This window comes from Diadema antillarum, unplaced genomic scaffold (genome assembly GCF_040938485.1).
Source record: "Diadema antillarum isolate AM-2024a unplaced genomic scaffold, OU_Dant_1.0 seq00000429_RagTag, whole genome shotgun sequence".
In the NCBI taxonomy this organism is placed as follows: domain Eukaryota; kingdom Metazoa; phylum Echinodermata; class Echinoidea; order Diadematoida; family Diadematidae; genus Diadema; species Diadema antillarum.
The window spans coordinates 652,805-662,197 of record NW_027271410.1 but is presented as its reverse complement, the minus strand read 5'-3'; positions in this window follow the sequence as shown (position 1 = coordinate 662,197).

Sequence of the window (9,393 nt, the reverse complement as noted above, 5' to 3'; positions counted from 1 at the left end):
GTGCAGGTTACTGTAAACATCAATATTTTCGCGCGATTAATTTTTCGCGCTGAGCGGCTCGAAAACGTATTCGCGGGTTCTTAAATTCGCGCTCCGCAGCAGGTTACTTTACTGTAGTACACATTCACTGGTTTCATCCAAAGCCTCTGCTACATAGCTTGCTATGCCAGCGTACGACAAGCGACGTAGCGAGCGGCTCGACTGCGAGTACAAGCACTCAAATACGTAGTACAGCTGTGGCTGTAGTACCGTAGTCACGGGGGAATGTAGCATCGGTGCGTGCGGTGCACACATGCATGCTACAGTACACAGCAATCTATCGTCTCTTCGCACAGCGTAAACATGCGTGTACATTGTACTACGTAGCAGTATCATCGATGAAGCGCACACAATTCATCCCGTTCAAAATGTGCATAGAAAATTGTGAAGATATATTCGCGCGTTTTTGAATTCGCGCTAGCCGAACGTAGCGCGAAATCCGCGAAAATTAATGTACCGCGAAAATTTCCACGTTTACAGTAATGGATAGCTCATCTCTATGTTTCCGGGAATGAAACATCCATAAATTTGAATACATTACAAAAATGACCTATTATGTTTCTTAGACAGGAATCAAGTTAACATTCAGCAGTCGTTGTTTGGTAGGGCTAACTTTGTGGTTGTTAAGGCAATCTTTTGTGAACAAAGCAGTAGAATTTGAGTACATTACATAAACAGCTTGTTGCAATGTCACATCCATGGCCACAGTGCTTGCACACTGCGTGCTAACAGAAGACCGCCATAATGTCACAACTGCACACGGCCATAACTTAGACTTGAGTACCCTGCATACTTCCCATTCATGTTTAACCCTAATCAGGCTGGGTTTTTTTGGCTATGCTATATCTGGGGGGGGGGGGGGGGGGGGGGGGGGGGGGGGGGGGGGGGGGGGGGGGGGGGGGGGGGGGGGCGGATTCCGCCCCCCCTTCAGATCTCGCCTATGGAACGCGCAATCGCGCCGAAAATTGGCACACGCGACGCCCACGACGTATTCTATCAAAATGTATGGTTGCTTTCTCCGAAAAATTTTTCTTATATTTTATATTAATTAATCATTGTAATTTATGCATAAAATCAGTTTTGGGCTCTAAATCACTTATTAATGCTCCAATTAAGCTAATTTCTTTTTAAAAATGTTTCTTGTATCATTCTTCTGAGACATAGGATAAAAAAAATATGTATTGATATTAATTTCTTATGTATTTTATTGTTTTTTGAATTTCTTATGTATTTCTTTGTTTTTTGACCTTTTGTTTTTGTTTGTTTTTTGGCCAAAATTTGTCACAGACATTTTTCGAACCATTATTATGCTAAAATAAATCAATTTCGGCCATTCTAAGTGAAGATATGAATTTTTATGTGAATTAATTGAAAAAACACAATTTGCATTGGATTTGTACACAAAATCACGTTTTGGAGCAATTTTGGGGTTGACAAATTTTTTTCGAATGGCCGTCGCGTCAAAACGGTACGCGCGGGGCGCAACAATTTGGGTCTCAAAAGTTGCGCGATACTTGAAAGAAAAAAGTCATGAAACATCGCGGCGGGAGCTTATCGCGTTACGAAGATATTGCGCGAAACGTCGAGGGGGGGGGCGGATTCCGCCCCCCCCCCCCCCCCAGCCCGATTAGGGTTAAGGGGTATTCAATGTTTAAAGGCTATCGAGATCTGCACATTCTTGTCAGGGTAAACAGTAGTTACATTCAGAGGGTGATTCTTACCTCTCACTGATAGGCTAACTTTGAGGATAATCTCTATGGGGCACCAGGTGTTGCACGGTCAATTTCATTAAGAAATGAGTCGTTTCACTGACAACATGGCCATTTCGTTACAAAATGACTGATTTGTGATGAAATGGCAATTTCCTAACAAAATAGAATGTGCAACACTTTGTGCCCCGTAGAAGTTATCCTTGAAATTAGCTTATCCTCGAGGTTAAGAATCACTGTCTGAATGTAACTCGTATAAGTGTTCACTCTCATTTCTAAGAAAGTCAACAGATATTCTCTACCATCAGGAAGATGTTCATAAGAAAAAAATAAATGCCTGCAATAACAGAAACATTATTAACAAGTTTTTTATGACACTTTTCATCCACTTTATGTGAATTTCTTGAGCTGGCCTAAAGTGTGACATACAAAAAGATAATATGAAAATACTAGAATAAACCAAAACAGTCTGAACTATCCATACTGTAAAAGACTGGTAGAATTCTGAGCTGCTTAAAAGCAATTTCATGAAATAAATCTGACTTTTGTATCATCATCTGATCTATTAGAATACGGTAAAGTTCAAATTTTGACAGAGCGAAAATTTTGAAAAAAAACCTCTGCATAATATGTGATGAAGAAATGAATTTAAAAAAAAGATTAATATATGAACTGCATAACATTACTTGAAAAACACACATTACAACCATATTGCTCAAAATAAATATCATGATCCGTTACACCACTCAAATTTTCAAATTCATGTCTGTAGAGCCAACTGCAGATCCTTACAGGGTCCTGGGTAGCCACCCCCCAACCTCAACCTACCCCAACCTACCCCAACCTACCTCTGGTCTATTGGTTTCTACAGTAAACAGGACAGCATCCTGCAATAATCAATCTCTAATCAGCACTGAGCGGATACCATAACTTGGACAAACAGATTAATTCCTACCTATGAGGCACCAAAGCTGAAGAAAAAAAAAAGTAGGAAAAAAAAAAGAAAATGTAAAAAAAAAACAAAAAAAAAAAACAACCCATGATATCCAGATCAATTAAATTTGGAAGTTATTCAGGGTTAATACCAGTATGCCCATGACGGGTGCAATTAACTGCCTCAACCTCAGAGGGGAAGTTTGGGAATATGAAATCCAGATAAGAGCTGGTCTCTGGGACTACTTGTCGCCATACTTCTTATCAAGGCATCAGCTTTAACCTTGGACACTCTTACCCATACCGCTCTAACCGCACTGTACATTAGTTCCCTGGGTTAGGCCACAGGTAACACTTTTAAGTTTTCTATCAAGCACCTGTTTGTAAAGAGCTAATGCATGATTTTTCTCTCTTTTAGTTGCTATTAAATTTGCTAGTGCATTCTTTTTGGAGTGCCCCCCCCCCTTAAAAAAAAAAAATGATTTGACTGTCATCTGCTGCTGATATCTCTGTGAGATACAATGGATGAAATTATGTACCTTTGAGATTTAGGCCCCCCTGCGTTTAATCTGTTCCACAAAGCAAAACCAAGATGATAATTATCTGTAGACCAGCTCAAAACTGACCTAATCTCTGGATTATGAGGTCGACATCGCGTGAAGTTGACAGGTGTACACCACAAATGCTCAGATCAACCACAGAGGAAGTCTAGGCCGAGGGGGCTGGATACCAAGGGCGGGGTGAGGTTGTCCTCTCTGCTCCATCGCGACAGAATCGGTTGATCGGGGAACAGCGATCTCGATTAAACCCTTTCCTCGCCATTCTCGCCGCATCAGCTCAAATGTTTCTCACCGCAGGGGAAGAGTCCTCTTTATGTTTCTCATAGCACAATATCATATTTGCCTACGTGGGGATTTGTAAGATCACGGTGAAGAAGGGGTATGGGGTCCCCTTTTCAGGACATTCCTTTTATCACGAGATTTGATCAATCATGCCAAGAGATTCAGCCAAAAGCCATGCAGTGATTCACCAAACCACAATATATCTCTACCTGCCCCATGCACATGGGTCAAAATATGATGGAGGTGATTCCCGTACAATCAGCAGAATCCTGGAAAATACAAAAGCTACGAGAATGTGCCGATATCAGGTGCAACTAATTATGCATTATCTTAATTAGATCGTTGGCTGTGGAAAAATACTGGCCTGGGATTGACGATGGTTGCTGACACGACCCTAACACCAATGTTCTCAACTAAGGACCACCTTGCCTAGCCCCCTATAACAGTGTACAATACTGACTGTATCAGCTATCAGGGTGGAGCATTACACAGCCTTCATATTGGGCATAATGTGCAATAATGTTTAATAAATCTGCTTATTTACCACAGTTTAATTTTTCCTAAAGGTAGGAGCATGGTAAATGCTGTTACAAGTTTTTTCTCAACCTGCCATGGACAAACTTGATACTACTACAGTCACCTATCTACCTACTCCTGACACTAACTTTAATAGGTTCAGGAGAAGATTTGTAAGATTCCTTAATTTAGAGATTTTGTCTCCCCCCCAACCGGGCATTGTATCCCTGAGGGCTCCAAGTGGAATACAGAGCCCCATTCTTGCAAATAATTATGTATTCTATCACTCCAGTACTCCATCAAAATGCAAAACTTAAGCCCCAAGTTGGACCCCCCAACAGGGCCCCAAAGGGTATACCTAAGGATCTGCCATGAACAAAATTGCAATTACAGTCACCTGTATACTTAACTTACTCATTGTACTAACTTAGCTCTATCAATATCACTTTTGGTTCTAGAAACGAAGATTTCTACAGATTCATTATTTCAGAGTTTCCCGGGGGAGGGCATGGTGCCCATTTGAACAAAGTGAGATCCCATCCCCCTAGGAATGCTATAGCACATGCAAGTTTGGTGAAAATCTGTCATGGGGTTTTCAAGAAGAAGAAAATGTGAAAAATTTACGCAAAAGGCATGACATATGACGAAAAATAAATGATCGCCATAGCTCATGTGAGCCTTTAGCTCATGTGAGCCTTTGGCTCAGGTGAGCGACAGTTGTAAATAGGGTAATGCCAGAATGGTACATGATGACTTAAAGAAAGATGGTACACTAATAGCGGGTCAAACAAAGCTAGGTAAAAGATTCTTGAGTGTATTACATAACGACAGATTCATGGTATCTTTTGGTTTTTCTGTTCACTCCCTGCCTCCATGCTATTGCTGCATTTGAGTAATGAAGATAACTCCAGAAAACAGCAAAAGAGACCAAAAAAAAAAAAAAATGAAAAGGGAAAATACATATCATTTACCTAATCAAAAATCACTCCAGGCAAGCTTGATCAAAATATATGAGGGTAAATTATCCAAGCTGCACTGTGCAGTCTGACTTGAAATTACAAAGACTTGAAAAGCGGAGATTACCCCCGGCAACGGCGGCACAGTAATGCCTCAATTAACTTAATGATTTATCCATCGTGACACGCCACACAGCGAAGAGAAAGACAGAAAGAGAGCGGAGGAGAAGAGTAGAAAAAGAAGGAGGGGGAAAGAGAGCAGGAGAGAGACAGAAAGAGAGAGAGGAGGGAGAGAGGCATCCCGTTTTGATTTTATGCAGAGCACATGGGTGGTGCTGCACATGACGGTTAGTTCACGATGTTGTGCTCTAAACACACAGCCTGTTGCCTAGCAACCTGCCGTATACATTCACTGGGAAGGGGGGTGGGAGGAGGTGAATTCTGTGCTTTGGTAAGTCCCGGGTGAAGGAGTGGGCATGAATCACCACAGTCCCCAGTGAAGGGTGCTCGGGGTTTTCCGAAGAAAAATAGCAGGTGAAACTGGATACATTTAAGACATATATTTCTCTGACTTTTCTCCCTCTCTCTCTCTCCTCCTCCTCCTCATTCTGATCTACGATCTCTCCTTGAGCCGCTGCATCCCGCGATCAACAGCCGAGATGTCAGCCGACTCACAATCGCGCTGATCTTGTTTATACTGATTGCTATCACAGGCCAGCAAGTAGAAAAAAAAGAAGAAGAAAAAAAAAAGAGGAGTTGGACTGACTTTGGACGGCTGGGGAAAAAAATACACAAAACACAAATGGGAAGGCAATGATAAGGACAGGATGGGAAACCAAGACATCCTTGTTACTTTGTACATCACTTATCCCAAGGCGGTCCATAATGCCTGTTAAATGTCACTTTAAGTCTATATCTACAATCGAGCGTTAAATGTCACTTTAAGTCCATATCTACAATCGAGCGTTAAATGTCACTTTAAGTCTATATCTACAATCGAGCGCCGAATAAAGAGGAAATTATTCAATGTACAGTATGACTGAAGCTGGGCTTTCACTTCATATTGACAGACAGACACACATACACAAATACGTGCGATAATTTGCATGCAAAATTTCAAGGAGTAGGAGCATTTATTATGCTATCAAAACGGAACTCCTCCCACATATTCCCCTCCTTTCCCCTCCTCCCCCCCCCCAAAAAAAAAAAAAGTTATACATTTCATTGACACAAAGGACAAAATGTGTTAATTCTTTAGGCTACTCCATTCAAACTGATTCTTCCCTATGGTCCAATCGATTGAACCATCGGGAGACACCAACCTCAAAAGGGGTTTAGTTTCTTGTAGCAATGCTGCCTTACATATCAATAGACTTTACTCATATTTCTTTTAAATTAATACAATGACAGGTAACCATTGTTAAGTACAACACTCCTTCCCACATCATCAACCTTCATCTTCCCCCTTCATAAACTCAAAGAAAATTTTGAATGGCATTCTTGATTTCTCTTCATTTTGTTTGATGCTGTTAAAATAATTACAAGCACACACCTATTCTCTCTGTACTCTCCCCCTCAACCCCCCCCCCAAAAAAAAAAACAACAACCAACAAACGACTCATCCAAATACTCGGTCAAATTGGATATCAGCAATGTAATTGACGATGCTTTCAGCAATACATATTACTCTTCAAAGTTGATCAAAAAGATTATCCTACGATGCCCTGTAAAACATTTACATGCCTTCATCCCACTTTGATGAAATACTGGATTATTCATCGCAAACCGAAGCAATGTAAATACACTCATGTGCCACACAGATCTTAAATCAATACGGGAGCTGCTGTCGTCACTAGCACCCGCTAATTCTGACCAGCAGGTAACACAACCTTTCCAGATTAACAACTTCCCTATTGCAGGGAGATGTTTTGCTCTCAAAACCATGTTCCGCAACGGCCAAGGCACTCCGCGACAAACATCAGGAAATCGAAATTAGACAGCCAAAGTAATGCTCGCACACCAGAGGCATACACCTTCCTTCATTTCTAATTCTACTTTCAATTAAAAGTGAAATGAGCAGCAATTCACACTTGAGTCTTGAAATGTACTTCCCGTCATTAAAGAATGGACAGTTTAATCTTTACAACTCATTTGGCAACCACTTGAAAACACTCAAATTACCATATAAGTTCAATGGAATGCACACATATTTCATGCAATATTACCAATTTTCATCACCTTCCTTGACTCTCAGACCATTACCGTGTAACAACATTTTTTATAAAAAGTCACTGCATTTCAGATACATTTCTACTTTCACATAGCTAAATATATCTGAGACCTCACACAAGTAGTGTGATGCATGAACAATATGGTTGAAACAAAGCCATTTCGTAAATAAGCCATCATCTTAAATGCACTCGTTTCCTTTTGAAAAGGCTGACATTCCTTCCCAAGATATGGCTGTCATCTGCACACAGTAAAGTACATACATCCTGCCCTGAACTTTTGAAGGTTATGAATTATGAGTGACATTTTCCTGACATATTTTCCCCACAATCCTTTTCGTTTTACCTGTTGACAATGTTCAGGGCTGCATTCGAGTGCCAATCGACATGCTGAAATTAGGGGGGGGGGGGGGTGCTCTCCGATGGCGTCATTCATCAAATCATGTGACTGATATTGCCAAGGAAGTTTCTGGATCAGTATTGGGAAGATTAGGGCACAACGTCAAGACTAAATGTTTTTGTTGTTCTGCATCTGCAACTGCATCCTGCCACTTCTATTGATTGGATAAAAGAGCCTTAAATGATTGCAACAATTAACGCGATCAGATTCTGATCAAGGGAAACACACCTTGGGAAAGATGATCAATTGGCTAAATGAGATGAAAACAGATGCACGAATTCAGAGAAAATTTGAGCCAAGTTTGATCATGATTGAAAAGATGACAGTGAACATGTCAGTGATATTACATGTATCTACAATGGTGCTCATTCAGTACCTTGAATTTGTTGCCTCTATCAGATGAGTTTGATGCCAGTTGTGATGTTGGTCTTAATTGAGTCTTAAATCGAAGGTAAGATGAAAGATATTTTCACTCAGCTCAGCAAATTGAAGCTGCTTAATCTGTCATGTATTTTAAATTCAATGTTTGATATATGAGGAGTTCATTAGGATGAAATTTTGATAGTGATGTATTGTAAATGAAGAAGCTGCTTTTATGACAGGTTCATGGTCAGATCTTCTCAGTGAAGGGTCAGAGACAGAGATGTCAATCAATCAACCTTGGCTTGCCATGACCCCTTACAGTGTCCGTCCCCGCACGACGGAGAAAGCAGGACATCAGCCTCTGGAAATGGTCACAGTATCCTTGACTTCAGTCATAGAGAAAGGCAAAACCGATGAGACATGTTTGCCACATATGGCAATTACCACCAGAGGAGGACAGCCATTTTATCAGCTCTGGACACGTCCACACTCCCAGAAAATTAAAATGATACAACAAAAGCACAGTGAGTGGGGAATATCTGTTTAATACAGAGTCGTGTATGTCCCATTCATGCCATATATCCATGAAGCAGTATCACTACACAGGTGCAAAAGAGGTGAACATCATCAGATGATTACCCACTCTTTTATTTTCTCTTGATTTCTTTATACAGATTTTGTATGTAATCCATGTACCACTAAAAAACAGGAAAAACATCCTGATTTGTTTGCTTCCCCCCCCCCCCCCCCACCATCAAAGATCGCTCTGAAAGTTCACCGGTAATTAATTACTATCCATACGTCAACCTGTGCTTAGCATCATGTGACTCATTCTATTTCACGTCGGGGTAAATAAATATAGCCAAAATTCCCCTTTCAATTTCATTTCTGAATTGTGCATGTGTGTGTTGGGGGGGGGAAGGGGGCGATGAATCATCATGTGGATTCAGGATTCATCCGAGGTTGATGACAGTGAATAAAAGTTCAGGAGCTAAGATTTTCACCTTTCAGTTCCCAACGACACGACGGGTAAGCAATGTGGCACAAGGATGATTAAGAAATGAAGGTCGCGCATCCAATATAACCCCAGTTCCTACTGCACACTGCAAACAAGGGGGGGGGATCAAAATCAACTGAAAGAAGCTTAGCTAGGTGACTCACAAGGTGAAAAGGTTGTAACATTCTACTAGTGGTTAGATTATCACTTGAAAACACAGAATAATAGTCGAGGGGGGGGGGGATTGACAGACACAAACATGATTGTATCTTGATGTTGCGCAACATCTGAGTTTCACAATTTTATGCTAAAAGTGGTTTTAAAAAAAAATTCTCTGGAATGACTAGCCATGGTATCTCCACTTCTTACATCACAAACTACAGAGCAGTTGCATGGAAAAGGCTTTTGCG